Consider the following 21,387-nt stretch of genomic DNA (forward strand, 5'->3'; position numbering starts at 1 on the left):
GTGTTTTTGCGTATGGTGTGAAAAAAACTTAAGGAGGATGGACTCCCCTCTTTCGTCTTTCGGAGCAATAACGTTTCGTCGGTTCTCTCGCGTGCCTCGTAATTCTTTACGCGAGACTCAGTAGCCCTATATTTTACGGAGGGTTGGCCCAAATTTCTCTCTCTCTCTCTCTCTCTCTTTCGTTCTTTCTTTTTCTGTCTCTTTCTCTTTCTTCTTGATGTGACTCCTTTTCCATCTTCCTCCAGTACGTACGAAGGAAAAGGAAGGAAGGGCCATATGGCTTTCGTTTCCTCTCTATATAACTCGAGTTTTATATATATATATATATATATATATATATATATATATATATATATACTCTTCTTTCTCTCTCTCTCTCTTTCTTTTCTATGCGCTGATCCTACTTTTGCTCTATATTTGGAGCTCTCCCTCTCGAATTCAACCTCGTATATACGAGGAAGCAGAATTTTCGAGCGATAAGAAAACGTCGCATGGCGACGTGTCGATATTTAAGGGAAAAAAATCGAATATCTAGATAAAAGGAGACAGAAAGAGAGAAAAAGAGAGAAAGAGACAAATAAAGACAGAGAGAGAGAGAGAATACTCGATATTAAACTTTGCCATTTTCTTAGCATCCAAGTACATATATGTGTGTATATAGCTATAGATGTCGCAAGCAGAGATGAGTTTGTACACAATACAATGTGTTAAATTAATGATGAAAGTTTGCGGTTGTCACTAAGGAATGCTCCTTGAAACGTATATTTTACAAGTGATATATCATTAAGTGATCGTAAAGGATCTTTCTATCTATCTTCTCTCTCTCTCTCTTTCTTTCTTGTTCTAACGATATTATCTCTATATCAAAAGATACGTAAGTACATACATAAGTAACTACATATCTCCATTAACTCCAAGTTACTCATTACTATTCTCCCTCAGTTAAAACAGTAATCACGTAGTAAGGGGGACACAAAAGTATTTTACTTTTTAGTATTTGCACCGTCTTTCCAAGTCGAGTTAATTCGTATAACATCGTTTTTCTCGAGTATTCTTTCTCCCTATCCGTTTTCGAGATATTAGCCTGTCTTGCTAAATAGTTAACAAAGTGAATGGGAACGATATAGTTCATACCGAGCTCCTTTCGCAATTAGAGATATTAATGTTTCGACTTAAATTACACCGACCGAGGGTGGACCGAACGAAGATCTCCTTCTCCTTCTTCTTCTTTTCCTCCTTCTCCTTCATCTTTTCATTTCCCTTTTTCTTATCTTTTTCTACCTTCCACTCATCCAACCCCATTCTTGTTATACCCAAGAATAACGCGTGTCTACTTTATCTAATAAATATAAACGGAAGTAAAATCGTTTTGAACGTCGTACTGAAAAGTTCGAACCTCCGGGCGAAATGTCTTTGTCAGCCAGAAACGACTCCTCCGACGGAGAATTTCACGAAACGAAATTATTCGTCAAAGGGCCCAGGGATTTTTCTGTTTTACAGCCCGCAGCATTATCGGACACTCTTCTAAAGGGATTATGTATCCTCGTCGCCCTTCACATTGTATTCACGGAGGAGGCACGTCGTACATACATACATACATACATATATATAAACATAGGTAGATACATATAGGCAGATATAGTATTAGAAGTGGCTTTTACCGACAAAATCATTTCTTTCCCGGGAAGGCGATAAAATTCGTCGTTTCTTTGCCTTCCTCGACCATTCCCTTTCTCTCTCTCTCTCTCTTTTTCTTTGTCCTCGTCTTGAAGAAAAAGCTCGACACAAAAGAGAACGATTCGTTCTTGCTAGGAGAGCAAGCTTCCAGTCGACGTTTCCGGCTTCCAGTCGCTGGCCTTTTCTTATTTTCTGGAATTTCTACGGAAAGATATCCATCTCCCTTTCTCCCTTTCTCTGTCTTACTTACTAACTCTCTTACTTCCTCTCTTTTTCTATACCTCTCTGTCTTTGCGTTTACGACATCGGCCAGAAGCAGCCGCATCTCATTCCGTGACATATGGCGATGCTCCCAGGACACCCTGTTTTTCCGCGATCCCTTAAGATCTCCTATGGGAATACGCTCCCTTGCCCTTTGCGACCGATCCGAAAGTTCACCCTCCACCTTCCCCACCCACTCATTCTCATCCTCTTCATCGTCTTCCTCTTACCTTTTTATTTTGTTCCTTTCTCTCTTTTTCTTCCTTCTTCCTTCCTACGAGAAACTTATTTTAAACCCTGCTCACCTTTCTTTTTTTTTTCATGCTCATTTTCCTCCTCGTAACAAGATCTAACGCCACGGTAGATAATACCACAAGTGGCAACGATATTCCTACTCTCTATTTCCCCTTTCCCCTTTACTAAAAATTTTTATCACGCTCCGATAATCCTTTTCATCGAGGATTCGCGTTAAAACGAATGCGAAGACGTCTTTAAAAAGACGTCGAACGACAGAACTCTCTGGCCATCGTTCTTATTTTTCTCTTTTCTTTTTCTATTTTCTTTTTTTTTTTTTTTTACTCTACTACGTCGTTTCCTCTCCTCGTTTTCCATCCTTTATGCGTATCACTTTGGAAAAAAAAAGTTCGATAAAAATTGATGCTCCTTTTTTCTTTATCCACATTTTCACTCTACGATAAGACTCGCGAACGGCACTATTATCTATTCTAGAAATGTTCTGTTATCGTACGTGAACGAGAATGGGCAGGTAGGTAGGTAGGTAGGAAGGTAGGTAAGTACGTAAGTACGTAAGCATTTATGTGAACCTATATATATATATATATATATATATATATATATATATATATGTGTATGTATGTATAAACGTACGTATGTATGAATGTACGTATAAGTGCTTACATAGAACATAAATAAATAAATAAATATATATATACCCACATACATATAAACATATAGTTACGTAGGTACCCATAAAATTTAACTCGATTTCTTTCTTCATCTCGAAAAGATATATATATATATATATATATATATATATATATATAACAAATGTGTTTTAATGTTCGTCCGCTCGTTAATCGATCGTCGGATTCTGTGCTCGAGTCCCACGCGCTGCTATGCAGCGAAACGCGTCCCAGAGGAAGGAAAGGCAGCATGGGGTTTCCTGCCGCAACCCCTCCTGTGTATGTGAACGTGCGCGCGAGCACAAGCTCACGAACGATGCTCTCTCAATGGGGGAATCGGCCCATTAACCGGCGACCGTTCATTAGACGCACTACGTATCATATCAACGTACCTAAGTATTCGTAACGTAATGTTTATACTATATACATACACATACACATACATACATACACACACGTACAAATTATATATGCATGTGAACGTACTTATGTGTTACGTGCGTGTGTATCAGCACGCGTATGTAGGTGTGTAATATCTACGAGGTCGAATCACCCTATGCTACTTGTCGCCGCACGCAAACACCTGCTCGATTCGCTTGACTTTTCTCTCTCGTTAACCGCGACCTTTGCTATCATACGTATAGTTACAACAACGAGACCGTATTCCGTAGAACTTCCGGCACTTTTCAATAGAAACATAAGAGGACAAATACGCAAGCACGATGCTCAACGACCCGGCGAAGCGACCCGAATCCGCTGCGGAAAATTCGAAATTACTGTGGGAGCCAAGCGTTTTCGTGTTGATTTCTCTCTCTCTCTCTCTCTCTCTCTCTCTCTCTCTCTCTCTATCTCTATCTCTTTTGTTCTATCCAATCATCTCTTTCTATCTCTATCTTACTCTATCTAGTCCTCTTTTTCTATATCTCTCTTTCTCTCTTTTGCTTTATCTAGTCCTCTTTTTCTTGCTCTAACTAGTCCTCTCTCCCTCTCTCTTTCTCTCTTCTGCTCTATCTAGTCCTCTTTTTCCATCTCTATTTCTTGCTCTATCTAGTCCTCTTTTTCCATCTCTGTTTCTTGCTCTTTCTATCTCTCGTTCTCTATGTATTTCTCTCTCTCTCTTTCAGTATTTCTCTGTGAGAACGCGTCGAAACATGGCGAAGGGACAAAAGAACAGCCGCCGTTGTATTGCCTCTACCAACGGATGATTAATCCTTGAAGGACGAGAGAGATAGATATATACTGAACTCGATTCTCTCTTTCTCTCTTTTTCTCATGCTTCTTCATAGAAGAAAAGAGACATACATAGTCAGCAACTTCGTCCGATGGATTCACTCGTAAAGCGACGCTTCCGACGATGCTTTAGGATGGTTTTCAATTAAAGCGAGCAGAAGAGAAACACCGATCGAGACTTTCACCGCTTGGCCCTTCTTCTTACAGCACAACATTGATGGAAACAACTCTCTTCTCAAGACTTTCTCGGGATCTTCTTTTCTTCTTTTATCTTTGTCTTTTTCTTTTGCTTTTTCTTCTACTTCTTTTTCTTCTTCAAATCGAGGAGTCACGTCTTGAAATGCTCTTTTCAACGATGTTCGATCGATCGATCGATCGATCGATCGATAGATCCTGGTACATCGTTTGTCTTCGAGAAATTCTGGTACATCGATTTCTCTTCGATTCTTCGTTCGTTAAAAATGGCAATGGATTAATGAAACATCACGCTATATTATTTTTATATAATCGGATACAATCGAGAACAATTTTTGAACGCATTAATGCGACTCCCCGAACGATTTAGACGCACGACAGTAATAACTGCAAACTCCCCTTCAGCTTTGTAGGACTTTGAATAATATACTCTAATCGCGAATGTAGTTTAAAAAATTGTTCGTTTATCAACACTCATCATAACTGTCCTCTTAACTGCTTTTTATTTTTTACCGGGGTTACACTTAATGCTTTTTAAAAATTCACCTTTTCAAATTTAGCGTATCGAGGGAAATTAATAATAACGCATAAGTCTAGCAAACGTTACGAGCTCGCATTCGTTTCGTTTTAATATTTTGGTAAACGTTCGCGCGACCAAACTATTCTCTCTCTCTCTCTCTCTCTCTCTCTCTCTCTCTCTCTCTCTCTCTCTCTCTCTCTCTCTCTCTCTCTCTATCTGTCTCTTTTTCTCTTTTTCTCTCTATTTCACGCTTTTTTCAAAATAAATAAATTTACACGCGGTACTGGTTCGAGCGGGTAAATATTTAATCCGCTGGCGAAAAAACTAAATGCGTTGTACAATTCGCAAAAATATAGCCACGTTCGCATCGGATGAGCCTGATATTTGAAATAATTGCTTAATTGAATAAGGCTTATTTCTAATCGAATTTGACGATCTAAATTATTTCATTGAAAATAACCTTTCAAATAGCGTAAAATTGTGTATTCTGTGGAGAATTTAAAAAAAAAAGATCCGAAGTAAATAAATACCTACATATATAGGTGTTTATATATATATATATATATATATATATAGATTTAAATATATCTTTTATATTCTATATAGATATATATTAGATTGATGCAAAAATAATTGCGGTTTTTACATATCGGATAAAAATAGAGATTAAAAACAACAATAATTTTTACATCAATCTTATATATCTTTGATGTTCGTTAATTTGCAATCGTTGCGAATATTTATACGTTTCTCGCAAATAATAAATAACAAATAGCAAAATTATTTTGAAAGAAAATGAGGACGAGTCTGTCTAATTTTACGACAGTTCGTTATTTATGTATCTTAATCCTTCAAGTTTTCAGAAATTACACGAAAAGTTCTTAATTGAACGTTATATAGGCTTTTCGGAGATTTTCGAGAGACGGAAACAACGATACCAACGTATACCACGTGAAACTGCCTTTCTCCACACATTCACGAATTAATTATATATCGATTACGTAGTATTCGCCTTTCTCTCTCTCTCTCTCTCTCTCTCTCTCTTTCTCTCTCTATCTATATACATATATCTCTCTCTTTCTCTTTCGACCGCAATATCTCCACTCAGTGAATTCTCATCGCCGGTTTGGTGTTCACAGCTGGGAAAGCACCCATAGCTAGTTTGAAACAACAACGATGGAAATTATAATATCCGATGTTTCATCGAGAGAAACTTTACCGTCAAACGTAAGGTAAAACACACAGGTCTGTCGCGTATCGATGTCGTCTTTCCTCTTAAAAATGCATCTGCGGGAATGCAAATGAAGATGAACTTCGAACAGACGAGATATATCTTTCATAACAAATCCTAATACATTATTTCAACCGTCGATGCTTCGTATTTCGACGAGACGAAAACGTAATGTACCGAGTTAACTTACGTATTCCATTTATTATTTTCTCGGAGATAGAAAAAAAAGAGACAGAGAGAGAGAGAGAGAGGAAAGAAAAAAAAACGAGGAACTGTGTCGATTTTTCAACCACTCTCATTTTTTTATCGTCATCGACAACCCTTATTCTCTATCTCTTTCTATTTTTTGTCGGCTACTCGGTGGCTTCTTTTTTTTCGAAGATGAGGAAAGAAAGAGAAAGAAAAAAAGAAAGAGAGAGAGAGAGAGAGAGAGAGAGAAGAAGACACCACCTGACGCGCTCGTGGCTCGCCATCGGGTAGTTTATATTTAGTTTCTCGAGTTTGGAAAACTCTTAATGGATTCTTAATGACTCGAAGGCACCCCGTCACCCTCGCTACGTATCACGTAGGGAGAAGGGAAAGAAGGACGAAGAAGACGAAGAGCAGACTTGTTGGAAAGCAACGAGAGCAACAGCTGATCTCCTCTTCTCCTTCTTCTCCTTTTCTTTCCTCCCCTCCTATCCCTACCCCCATCCCTTCCTATCTTTCTTCGACAAAGAGAAGACAACGACGACTACGACGATTACCTTAGTTGAAGAAGGGAGATATACCCACGTTCGAAGGTTACACGCGTTGCTTTCCGAAGGAACATCGTCGGGGCGTGACCTCTTGCTTTAAACTTCGTCGTCCCTTGCGACAAGATTTTTACCGACTTTTACAGTAAACCGACGGATCGTTTGCCACTCGTTAAACTTCTATTTTGATCTTTCTGTTTTTTCGCTTTTTCTTTCTTTCTTTCTCTCTCTCTCTCTCTCTCTCTCTCTCTTTCTCTCTTTCTCAAAACGTGACGTAGAACATTTAACCGAACGTTCTAGGAACAATTTTAATTAAGGAGAGAAATTTTCACGGGGAGCTTTTTCTTGATTTTTCTTTTTTCTTTTTTCTCTCGTGAAAAGAAGTCCTCGTAATTATTATATATAAATATATATATACATATATGTATATGTATAATTACGAGAACTATTTTTAATTATATATTATATATATATATATATATTAATTATGTATATATATATGTATAAAAGGAAAAAAAGAAGAGAGAAAAAATAAAAAGGAAAGAAAAAATTAGGTTACCGATAGAAAAGAAACGCACGAGTGATCTATATTCTAACGTAGAAAAAGAGGGATAATCGCCGTTCGAATTATGTGAGTTTCTTCTCATAGGTTGGCTTCAACCCTTAAATCATTATCCACGCTTCTTTAGACTTCAACGAACTCCGCTTAGGATCATAATGATGATAGACAGGATTCCCACGCGATCCTTAGGAACGTATCAATTTTCATTCAGTAAGGGAACCGACTAAAGGATCGATCGTAATCTTTTCACTCTCGTCGAATTCGAATCAAAGAAATCATTTTTCTGAGATTTTCACAACGAATTAATGAACACATTTATTTGTATGACGTAAAATTTCACTGCATTAATTTCTTACTTTATCGTATAAATAGATATAATTATAGTTTATGGTATAAATAGATATAATAGTATTATCCGTCGTATAATTTTCATCGTGAATTTTTATAAAAAAAAAAACTTTTATATATCGATATCGCGATAAACAAAGCTTGCCGACGATTTCACAAGTTAGATCAAATCTTCTTATGTCGCTTTAAATAAACGTTCGACGAGATTAATCTCCGTCTGACGTTATCGCGCTAAAAATCACGAAAACGCGCATTTCTATAGTTTCACCTCCCCATTTCGAAAACATTCTATCGAGTGCAATTAATTCGTCATAAAGGACAAAACGAGTCGGTCGTGTCCAAAGCAATATAAATCACAAACGAGAAAATATAATTACCCGTGGCTTTCGATTTTGTTCGGACACACGTCTGCAATTTTCAACACATATTTACACGAACGTGTTTCTCCACGTGTACGGAGAAAGAAATAAAAGGAAAAAAGAAAACAAAAAGGGGGAGAGAGAGAGAGAGAGAGAGAGAGGAAGAGTATAGGTACACGTTCATATGAAAAGTAAAGAGAAAAAGAGAAAACACGTTCAATCGTCTGGCAAGGGGGAGGGGGTGGTTTCTGCGTCTACCTAGGCGTCTGATTTCTTTTTTTTCCCTCTCGATTGGCATCGATGTTCGATCCTACAAATGTGTGTGTGTGTATGTATAAATATGTATATACATATACATATATATATATATATGTATATATATATATGTATATGAAAAGCGACGTTTCGCTTGATACTAGCGCGAGGGAAAGTAAATATATCTACATACATACACACATATATATACACATATATACACACTTATATATACCTATGTACGTACGCATGTACCTATTAAAAGAAGAGAAAGAGAGAGAAAGAGAAAGGGAGAGGCAATAGGGAGAGAAGGAAGAAAGGGTGAGAAGAGGGAAAAGGATGAAAACGTACGGTTATATCGACTCCTCTTCGCGAGTCAACCGCTTAACTAATGTCGAGCGAGCGACGAGGCGTAATTCACGTTGGATGAGCTATCGCTCCCGATATTTCCTCGCTGAGAAGCCGAAAAAAAGAAAAAAAAAAAAGAAAAGAAAAGAAAAAAGAAAGAAGAAAGGAGCCGGTCGGTTGACTGGAGAAGAGACCGATGATGATGGTGCTGCTGCTAGTGGTACTGATGGTGGTGGTACTATACGATAAAGAAAGAGATAGATAGATAGATAGATAGATAGATAGATAGATAGATAGATAGATAGATAGATGGATAGATAGATAGAGAGGGAGAGAGAGAACAGATGAGGATAAAATCGATCACGCAATTATCGGGAATTCCCCGATCGTTCGTCGATGAACCGACGCGACGCACCGAATTCCGCTTTCCTCGAGACCGCGGAATAAATTATGGATGATCCGTGCGGCTTTACGATTTCATTTCATATTCCCTCTCCTACTCGAAACGACGCGTCGTGGGGATTCGTTGAGAGGAAGAAGGTAGTAGGAGAGGAGGCTAGAAGGATTCGAATACGAGAATACGTGTATTCGATTCGATCGATTCCGTACGAACGAGGGGAGGGAAGAAAAGGGTAAAAGAAATTTTTCATATCCGTCGGACTCATTAAAATATAAAAAACAAAAATTAACGAAAAAAAAAAAATAATAATAATAAAATTGAAAATAACAAATCGTCGTTATTGGAGACTAAAAATTTGATAGATTCAAAGAATATATATAATCGATTGATGATCTCGATGATATGAATTATGGGAGAGAATAATTTTTCTAATTGTTTCGATGAATCAATTATGAAATTTAATGAGAAACGAGATATGATTCTTTTTTTCAATGTTACATGCGTAACGTTTGAATCTCTCTCTCTCTCTCTCTCTCTCTCTCTCTCTCTTTCTTTCTTTCTTTCTTTCTTTCTTTCTTTCTTTCTTTCTCTCTTCTTTCTCTCTCTGGCGACAGTTACGTTCTATGTGTAAATTCCATTTTCTCTTGGTAACGTATGATCGAATATAGCAAGCATCCGGAAACGAGCTTCCAACTCGACTACACTCTCGTTCGTAGAAGGAAAGATTAGTCGACATGTGGTGTAGTAGCCGCCAATGATCGAGCACGTACTAATTCCATAGAAAGTAGAGAAGCATATTCGATTAAAAGAGAGCAGGTGCGTTTCTCTCGGGGTTTAATCAAGAGAGGACATACGCCAGTATTTCCATTGTCTCTGTCTAACTGAAAAAGACTTCGATGCGCGTTCTTTCGATTCGATCGATTCCATTAGAAGTATACGTGTGAGACCAACAACTTCGATTCGACATATTAGCACGAGAAAATAGATAAAAATGTTACTCGAAAGAAACACCATTTTTAAATGATGATAATGATAATGATAATGATAATGATAATGATAATGATAACAACAATAATAATAGTAACAACGAAGTGATACTTTATTTGAAAATACGAATGACACCCACGCGATGTACACGGGAAATGAATTATGAAAACGCTTAACTAAGGTACGGAACAAACGAGTCATAAATATTAAAATGAACTAGACGAGTGAGAGGGAAAGAGAATATATTCACATACATATATACACATACACGCGTATATACATACATATATATATATATAAAATTAATAACTTATGAGATATAAATATAATAAATGAAAATATAAATAAAATTATATATATAAATTATTATATATGTATATATATATTCTATATAAATTATAGTATAAAGTTAATAATATATAAAATATAAATCTGATAACTAAAAATATAAATTAAATTATATATATATATATATATATATATATATATATTATGAAATTAATAATATATCAAATATAAATATAATAAATAAAAATACAAATTACATTCTATATATTATACATATTATTATATACATATACATACATATATATATATATGTATGTATGTATATACATATAAACGAAAATATATAATTTTATTGATGACGTAAACTTTTATAGATACGTATGAACGGTGGAATAGATAATCAAGAGAAGGAGAAAATAAGAAAGAGAAGGACGGAAGCGAGTCCATCGACTGCACGCTCCATTTCTCGTTCGAAGCGCAGAACGAAGGATCGAGAGAGCGTGTCACGCCAATTACGAGACGCCGATGTAGAGAGAGAGAGAGAGAGAGAGAGAGAAAGAGAGAGAAAGACAGACGAACAGACAGAAAGTAAGAGAGAGAAAAAGAGTGAGCAAAAGAAAGAAAGAAAGAGAGAGAGAGAGAAAGAGAGAAAGAGAGAGAGAGAGAAAAGGCAATACTCGACGCTCGTTCGACGCGATTCAGGTAGAGCTAAAGTCGCTTGGAAGGAGAAGGAAGGGAGGTTGAGGTGGTCGAGAGATGCTGGAACGCGGGAGCAAAGAAAGAGAGAGAGAGAGAGAGAGAGAGAGAGAGAGAGAGAGAGAGAGAGAGAGAGAAGGTAGATAAAGAAGAAAGGAAGGACTAGGGTGGGGAATGGAGGGCAAGAAAAGGAAAAAAAAAGGTACGATCGAGCTGCTCCCGACTCAGCGGCTCTCATATTTAATGATATACTTCGCCGTGCCGGAGTCCCGCTAATGCACGCGGCGGACACCACACACAATATGCTCCGGCTCTTTCACGCACGCACACGCGCATTCCCTCTCTCACCCCCCTTTCTCTCTCTCTCTCTCTATCACTCTTTCTCTCTTTCTGTCTTTTTCTGTCTTTCTCTGTTCTCTTCTCTCCGTCCCACTCGCCTCCCCACCCACCCCCTGCTCGACGCACCGAACAACAAGCAAGTATGTGAGCGCGCGAGTGAGCAAGCCAACGAGAGAGTGGCCGGACACGTCGAGCTTTTCCTTTCCTTTTCTTTTTCCCCTTCCATTTGTACCTACTTCTCTTTCTCTCTCTCTCTCTCTTTCTCACACTCCTCTTTTGGACTCAGCAAAGCAAGTAGAATAGCGAGATATAGCCAGAGTTAGAGTGCCATAGTTGTGAATGCTTCTCTTTTTGAGAAAAATACTTTACATTAATCATGATATTGATAATATGTATGTATATATATATATATATTTATATATACGTACAGATACTTGTATAATACACATATATAAATATAGTAAATAATATATATATATATATATATATATATATATATATATATTTAAAGATGATAAATGATATATATATATATATACATAATATATATTTAATTATAGAAAAACTATTTTATATATAGATATATATACATATATATATATCATGGTACTCTTTCTTATTAATTTACAAATATATACACATACATACATGTAGAATCATTATTCTACCTAGGTGTGTGTGTGTGTGTGTGTGTGTGGGTGGGTGGGTGTATGTGTGTGTGTAGGTAGGACAATGATCACGAATGATAAAGATAACAAATTTTATTTTCTTTTCCCGTCGTAATTCAATAAAATGTGTCCAAGAATATTTTTCACGGGTTGAAAAAAATGATCACTATGAATCTTAAAGATATATATATATATTTATATAATATATGTATGTACATACATATGTATGCACTTAATCCGCGTTACCTGTTTATTATATTTCCTTGCAATTTTACTGCGGCCTTTGTCTCTCTTTCTCTCTCTCTCTCTCTTTCTCTCTAAACGGTCATAAATTTCTCACTGATATCATATTCGTGATATACATACTTAAAGATTAGTCTCGATTTCGCGATTGCATTATAAATTTTGCATTCGATCTATTTTCGCATGCAATTATTAATCCCTCTAAAACCCTGCGAACGTCACCTTTCATTCCTTTCTTCTGTTCCTTCATTTCAGTTATTAATTATATTTAATTTATATATTTTATATATTAATCATTATTAATTATAATATATAAATAATTATATCTAATATCATTTATAGTTCAATTAATAGTTATCCGACATTAATTAAAATAATGCAAATAAAAAAAGAATCAAAAGAAAAAATAGAAAAAGGAATTAATCAATACAATAAAATCATTATGCGCTTTGTATCTTTAATATCGTCTAAATTTATATAACGACACTTACATACATATATTCAAACAGTAATGTACAAAAGTGTATACATACATACATACATACATACATACATACATACATATATTTTTTTTGTATGTATATGAATGAGATGATAACGAACGAGGATACACTTTAGCAAGATTTCGATTGGACCACACCTCCTCCTCTCTCCCACTTCCTCTCTTCACCATTTATTTTCCAGTATCAAATCTATGATCGTGCGATCGAACGAAGTCTGACCGTAGAATCAGTAAGAGCGATCCGTGAAAGAAAAGAAAAAAAAAAGAAAGAAAGAGAGTGAGAGTGAGAGTGAGAAAGAGACAGAGACAGAGAGAGAGAGAGAAAGAAAGACAGAGACAGAAAGATATAGAAAGAAAACGATCGATTCGAGGGAATCGGAAAAGGAAAAGGGCGTAAGAAGCGAGAAGAATCGAAGGCCACTAAACTGGCAATCGTCGGTGTTTCACATCGGCGATTTCTCTCGAACGAAAGTAAAAAGAATGAAACAAAGAAGAATAAAAAAGAAAGAAAGAAAGAAAAAAAGAAGAAGAAAAATCAAGAAAATAGCTATCAAAGTTACGGTTTCAACTGGCAACGAATACGATCGAGGATCGAACGAATTTTTTTTCGTGTTCGAGGGAGGAATAAGAGGATAAAGAAAAAGTAGTAGAAGAAGAAGAAGAAGAAGAAGAAGAAGAAGAAAAAGAGGAAGAAGGAATCGAACTTTTTTTTGTTCCTTTTTTCCTCCCACCCTATCTCCTTACCACCCCTTCCACCCTCTTCGTCCTTTTTTTCCTCAATTTTGCCGCGTAATGGGCTCTACGAATGAATGATCTTGACAATGAAAGGCACTCCAGGCGATAATTAATCGTGGCCTTAGTAATAGTGGGTACGAGTCCCCGTATCCCTTTCCCTCTCCTTTTTTCTCTCTCTCTCTCTCTCTCTCTCTCTCTCTCTCTCTCTCTCTCTCTCTCTTTTTCTCTTCAAAGCAAACGTGTTCGAATTTTTAATTACTGGAAAAATAAAGCATACGGAGTTTCCAGTCGGTCGGTTCTTTCGTCTCTTATCCCTCTTCTTCCTTCCGCATGATCTAGCATTCCCAATTAAGGGAAGAAGACCCAACCGAGAAGGTTCGACTCTTGTAGGCTCGGCGAATTCGGGGTAGGAAACACTATGACAAATCGGACCTTTTAAAATTCCTACGCGAGGGACGCGTCATCGATAGATCTCCTCCCTTTTCGTTCTCCAACCACCCTCTCTCCTACCTTCACCACGACACGTAACAGACTCGACTAAGGATCCTTTCCATAACGAATGAGGGAGATCGATCTCTCGTAGATGAAAATTCAAATTTACATCTGCAGATAAAGATCATTAGATTCCATCGAATCTAAGAAAAACAACGTTGATTACATTTACTTTTTTATTTTAAAAGTTACTTTACTTTATTATTTTAAAAGTTAATAAAGCATTTTATTTTATTATTGTTTTTGATTTTTTTCACAAAGTTTATGTTGAAAATCGTGAGATTCGAGATCGAGGTTCGGCGGTCTACCATCAAAAGAAATGAAACGACGGTAAGAGAAGGTGGGGGAGTAAAAGGAGGAGGAGGAGGAGGAGGAAGAGAGGTATAGCGGTAACGCGAAAAAAGAGAACGGGGAGTCGCCGCCCAATGGATAAAAGTAATCGTAACGCGTTGCACTCTACACGAGAGTGCACTTTGGGGTTGGCCAAGGGGATGGAATTTCGAAAATAGACCGAGTCGCCGGGGAGTGATCGCGCGTACGTGCTTTGAATTGCCTCTGGCTACGGGCATCTAGACGACGCACTTTGAACGTACCTATATGTATATATATATTCTCTCTTTCTTTCTTTCTTTCTCTCTCTTTCTCACTTCACACGGAAACACGCACACACAAATGATATAAGCTGATATATAAGCATACTTCCCAAGAGGGCTGTAAAAGATACTTTTAACGTACTTCTAAGAGCAACCGATAGATCCGCGTTTAAAAAGATCATCTAGTTTCCGTTTCGTTCGTTCGTTCGTTCGTTCGTTCGTTTCTTCTCGACAATTCTCGATATATCAAGAGTTCTCGAGGTCATATACTTTAATTACTATATCAACGAAGAAAAATAATTCTCATCGTCTCTTGCTTACTTACGTTCAATTCGTAATACGACACCTATACATACGTACAGTTTACACCTGGTCAAGTAATATCGAGATATCGATCTAATATCGAATACCTTCTCGATATCCTTCGAATTTGTCGTTATGAAAGTGCGAAAGAGAAAGGGCTGAAACGAATAGGGAAAATAAAAATAAAAAGAAATAAAAAAGGTGGACACTGGGGGGGACCTCAAACGACGAAAGTCGTAATTCGTACTCGCTTTCGTTCTACGAGCGTTAGCGCCTTGCTCGAAAGGCATTTTTTACGACTTTTACCAAAGACTTTTACGAGTCAATGCTTCTCTCTCTCTCTCTCTCTCTCTCTCTCTCTCTCTCTCTCTCTCTCTCTTTCTTTCTTCTTTCCGTCAACTTTCTTTCCGCCATCCGTCGTTTGTTTTCTTTCGTCCCACCCGAAAAGTTCTCAAAGTTAACGTGAAAGGTATCGAGTTGGATGCCTGCACAACACATATAGGTGGGCGTTTTATTTATTTATTTATTCACTCGTTTATCGGCGTTTACATCAAGAATACGACGGCATCATCTACGAGTTCGTTCATCGGAGAAACAGGGATTCTCTTTTTTACTGGCCTTTCTAATAATAGGTGTCAAAAATTATTACCGTCGAGCGACATAAAACGAATCCACCTAAATTTCCTTCCATCGGTGTTACTTTCGGCTTTCCTCATCTTCTTCTTCTTCTTCTTCTTCTTCTTCTTCTTCTTCTTCTTCTTCTTCTTCTTTATGCGACTTGGGAATTAATCAAAAGCTCAGTCGTAAAGTTCTAGTCGTTTGTGACGTACTATTTTCATTTTCTTTTTTTTTTCTTTTCTTTTTTTCATTTTTCATTCCGTTTTTAGATCAGCTTGAAAAGCGAACGAGGGAGAAAGACTAGACACACAACAACAACAACAACAACAACAACAACTTGGAGTAAACGTAATCTCGTATAATCCGCGTTTGAAACTCGACTAAGAAAACGAGTGGAAAGAGCGAAGGAAAGATATAAGCTGAGTTCTCGACTTGGATAATAAAAAGTTCTGTTTTTTTTCTCCTCTCCTTCTTTTTTCTTTTCTTTTCTTTTCTTTATGTTTGTTTGGTTTTTCGTAGAACCAATAAGTACTACAACCTCGCGCGTCGTCACCACCAAAGTAATAGTAACCAATGAATTCTTTTTCTCCAAGAAAAATTCTATTTAAAGAGCTATAAGTAACTAAGGACTTACTTAGGTTTGCACGTTCACTCGCAAACTATACTTTCCACACGTGTGACAGGAAAAACGAGCGAGAGAACGCACTTGCTAATGCGAATGGCGTTTACATTGCTCGCTTGTTTGCATGTTTATTTATATGACTAACATGCAACCCTCGACACCATCCAACATCGCTCCCGTTCAACCTCTCCTGACAATGGAAATGTTTAGAGAATTTCCCATACACTTACATTTATGAATAATATATAAAATATATAGTATATATATATATATAAAATATGTATATATGTATATATGTACGTATATAGTGAGAGCATACATAAAATAATATTTGCATGTTTGTTTGCTTATTCCACAATATCAGGCCAATGGGCTGTTGCCTCAGTAGACGAGGCTTATATAAATATCGACTATAACGTCAATGGACCAATTTCATCGTTGAAAAAACATTCACCCTCATAGTTCGCGCGTAGAGGAAGGTAATAGAGAAGATAGAATAGAAATGGTTTTAATTCTCATCATTTATTCAAACGGTCTGATACGTTCTCGCGTTTACGTTTAATTCGATACTTTTTCGAAACAAAACGTTTCACGAACACGAAGATAGGACACACATTCCGTGAATGTTTCGAGAAGGTCGAGTAAAAAAAGAAAGAAAAAAAAGAAAGATGAAAAAATTGCTTTTGAAATAGGAACTTTGAAAGATTGGAAATTAATAAAACATCCATGCGTTTCGCTAATTCCTTTGATTTGCCGAATTGAAGCATTTTGTGAGTTCTTTTTTCGTTTTTCTTTCTTTTCTTTTTTTTCCGAAAGAATTCCACTGTTAATACGTTACTAAAACTTTGATGGTCTTTAAAAAGTTAATGGATCCACGTTATGAACTCAATGCAAACGGATTTCAACTTGGTTTGATAATTTTTGGTTATATATATATGAAAGATGATATTCGTTTCAATAAGTTCGAGCATGATACACACAATGTCCAGATAATTTCAATGTTATCAACTTGCTCTCGTTCTCTCTTATACTCTCGTATAATAATTATTATTAATTATAGAAAATTCAATCTATCTCTTATACGATATATTATCGATACAGTCAACTGTATTTGATTACCTTCTCAATGTTCCTTATATTAACTTATTTCTGAAAAATAACGGAATTAAAATGAAAATAACAGAAACCGTTTACGGTATTACATTTGAAAATCGTTTACGATTCGATAATGTAAAATAATAGATACAAAATATAAGAATAATTTGATACAACATTTATCAAAAACATTACTATCCATGAATCATATCAACCTTTCAAAACGAGCAAAACCTGTCTCCTTTACTCTAACTAAACGCGGCTAAAGCTCGTTTAATAATCTATCGGCTTCCTCTGAATTACTCTCTCTCTCTCTCTCTCTCTCTCTCTCTCTCTCTCTCTCTCTCTTTCTCTCTTATTATAATATCTTCTAAATGTCTAACGTTATCAATTTAACGAACAGTAACGAAGCAAGGTTACTCGCGCGCAAGCGTTTGCTACTTACGACCACCAGCGACGATGAGAGAACGGTGAATACGGGTGAGATGGTTGGAGAACGGTGAATAGTAATTGCACTGCTTCCATTACCGCGTAAAGCACGTATTATACCTAGTGTCCATTAAGTAATATCCCATTTGGCTTTCGAACGAAACATATTTCTAAGCCGATGATCTACTTCGTGGACTCGAGTGCACGAGTACACTTTTCAAATCTATTTATATCGTTTCATACATGTTTTCTTTTTTGTTTCTCTCTTTTTTTTTTTTTCATTATCCTATTAGAAGATCCCTCGTACATATATACTATATTACTTCATAATTTTATCATTTTCTTGCAGAGAGAAAAACAGAGAGAGAGAGAGAGAGAGAGAGCAACAAAAAAAAAATTTCGCGACACGAGCCGAGTCAAATTATTAATTTGTCCGATCACCACCGCCGGCAATGGCGGCGGTGGCGTTGGCATCGGCGGCAACGAATCTACGACTCTCATTCAAGCGTTAAATTTATGCGCCGATAAAGTCCTATTCGCAGCGTAGATCTTAATTCTTATCCTTGGATCTTATTGACAGGAGGAACGTATTCTGCAAGGACGACGATAGTTACTATACTGTGAAGAAGCCAAGTAAAGTTGCCACGTGTAGCTCGAGGGCCTCTCTCTCTCTCTCTCTCTCTCTCCTCTTTCTTCTTCTTCTTCTTCAATTGATCCTCACCCTCGCTTGGCAAAGAGAAAAATCTTTTGCTCGATCGCGAGACAGTCGCCACGTATTATCGCCTTCGCCCTCGTCCACGATCGCGCGAGAGAGTGGAAGGCCAAGAGGAAGGACGAGAGAATGTAGAAAGGATGATGAAGAATACAAGTAGAAGGTATCTTTCTCTCTCTTTCTCTCTCTTTCTCTCTTTCTCTGTCTCTCTCATTTTCTTTCTCGTAACTCCGAGGGACATCGAGGGCCTTACAATGAGCGCTGCTTTGCATACGAAATTACAGTCCTACGAGCGACACGCATCTTTCTCTATGCACGACATTGTCATTACGTTTATTGGGTTCCGCTCGTTACCGAACGCCTTGGCACACTCAAAATTAATAGTTTCAGACGAAAGAGATTGAGAATTATAGGAGAAAGGGAATGAGTGAAAAGGAGAATAAAACCGATTTGTGCTCTACGTTGGAATAATCGTACAAACGAGTTCGATTGATCGAGGCTAGAAGCTAAATGCATAAATGTAATGATTAGAGACGATAAGACGAGTAAATTTATAGAGATATTAATACGATTTTTTTTTTTTTCTTAGAGAAAGAAAGAGAGAAAGGGAATGTACGTGAACGAAAAATAATAAAATGCTTATACGAGCAAGTAGGACATATTTACACTAGTTGTGTAGGTAAAAGGTATAAAATTTCGTGCGTTCAAGGTTTCGACGTTCGATTAATTCAGAGAATGAAAACGAATCCATCGACATCGTTCCGATTACGAGACGTCAACTAACTCGTTATGCCCGACTCGAAATCATTTGCTGACGTTTAATCGAGCTTCTATCATAGAAAACGTGAGGATTCGAAGGAAATAAATAAAAATAAAAAAGAAAAGAAAAACGAGAGAAAAAATGACATTCGTAGGAAAGAAATTATTATCGATCGTGGCGTTAATGATTTTCGATATTAAATTTGACGACGTTGATTTACTTAATTAACGACACTTAATGACTATTTCTATTTACGACGGTCTCGATAATCGGAATTTCGATTAATCAGTTTTGTTTCCTTTCGTATATTTGAAGTTTGATCGATCGATTTAATTAGAAAGTAATTCAATAAAAATAGTATAAATACGTACACTCGTAAAAGAGAAAACGATAGTTAAATAAATAAATCGGCAAGAACGTAATAAAGAAAATTTTTCTTTCGACGAACGAACGACGACGTACTTCGACATACATACATACATACATACATACATACATACATACATACATTGGTCGATTGTATTCCATATTGAAAAACGAAATTGAGATTGATAGGATCAATTTGATTAGAGCTCGTGCAAATGACACGCTCGATAAATTTGACCACGTGATTCGCATCATTTTATAATAGCATTCTTTTCAAATCACCGGATAAAGTCTGCGATACTAATCCACGAATAATAATGATGATTAACGAACAATAATCAATTTTTGTGGAATGTAGAAACAATACGACGACGAATGGTTGAAAAAAAGAAAAAAAATAATCCTTTGAATTTCCTTAAAATCATCGTTTCTCAACGCTATTTAGAATTCTCTCTTTCTCTCCCTCTCTCTCTCTCTGTCTCTCTTCCGATTATAATATTGAAATCTATCTCTTTCACATGAAAAAAAAAAAAAGAAAGAAAACATTTCTGGTTAAAATTTGTCGTCGTCGTCGTCGACTCGTGGAAAAAGAAGGTGATGGGTTCCGTTCGGCTCGTTTCGGCTCGTGCGTACCTACAACGGGCTTACAAGCGGATACATGGAAGCACTCGAGCGATACATAACGCCCGGACCCGTCCGATCCGCATTGAAGCAGGGGTCCTGAAAATATCCAGGGGCACTTAGCGCTATCTACAAAGGCTAATGTAGCCGACCGATAATAAGAAAGAGAAAGAGAGAGAGAGAGAGAAACAAGAAGAAAAAGAAAAAGAGAGAGAGAGAGAGAGTACTCCTACCATTGCTGGCATATCCTGTCCACGCGAGTAAAACCGGCCAAAGAGGGAGAGAGGAGAGCAGCACGCTTCTGACTTCTCAATCTACTATGGGATTTTCTCTCTCTCTTTCTCTCGTTCTTTTTCTCTGGCTTTTTCTCTTTCTCTCTCTTGTGTGGCTGCCGTTCGGCCGATTAAACCGTTTTATTCCCCCTTAGCCTGCCTGCTGTACCCCTCCTTTTATCTTACATACCCCTGTATTCCCTTACCTACCACCCCACCCCATCCAAAGGCCGACCCTAAGCCCTCCGTGTCACTCTTTCCTTTTCGGACGTCTCTCGATAACGTGCCGCTTTTCGAAATGCACGTGTCGCTCGCTTTATCGCGTGACACTCTGGGATATTCCAAAGTCCCGTAACGAATTCCGGTATTTCTCTTTCTTCTTCCTTCCTTAACGAGGAATTCCATTGGTTGATCCTAATTATCCGGCATTTATCGTTCCTGTTAAAATAAATCTGTTCGCGAATAAAAGAAATTAAAAAAGCTTTCGGAACGGTGAGATTAACGATCCATTTTCTCACGGTCAACGTCAAAGATTCGTCCATTTTTATCGAGCTCTCTCTTCCTCTCTTTCTTTTTCTCTCTCTGTTATTTTGAAATCTTTATATATCTGCCGGATAAAAAGAAACGTACGGTCGAAACCATTCGTAACAACGATTCTATTTTATAAGTCTTATATCAATTCGATAAATAAAATCGAATGTACGGACGAGTAAATACGTATTTTAAAAGCGTGCGAGTTTCACGATCGACAAAGTGTCTTTCTTCTTTCTCTATCTATCTCTTTCTCCTTTTTTTTTTGTTTTTCTCTGTCCTTTTCGCATATTTTCGATGGTTCGACTCACATCGGAATTCCTCGGTAAATGAACGATAGCATAAAAAGAGTCATAAATCACGTTTAACGAAGCGTCAGGCAGGCAGGGTTTTCTTCGATGCAAAACGGCGGCTCCCCGTCTGTGGATAATTATAAACAAATAGGCGAGCCACTCGTGTACCGTTAGACGAT

At 37.1% G+C, this 21,387-nt stretch overlaps 1 protein-coding gene across 11 annotated transcripts in view; it reads right to left on the reverse strand.

Annotated features, from left to right (window-relative positions):
• LOC127066064 (ephrin type-B receptor 1-B) overlaps positions 1-21,387 on the reverse strand; it is a 157,473-nt gene that overhangs the window by 113,103 nt on the left and 22,983 nt on the right. The window lies entirely within an intron of this gene.

This window comes from Vespula vulgaris, chromosome 9, assembly GCF_905475345.1.
Source record: "Vespula vulgaris chromosome 9, iyVesVulg1.1, whole genome shotgun sequence".
Lineage (NCBI taxonomy): Eukaryota > Metazoa > Arthropoda > Insecta > Hymenoptera > Vespidae > Vespula > Vespula vulgaris.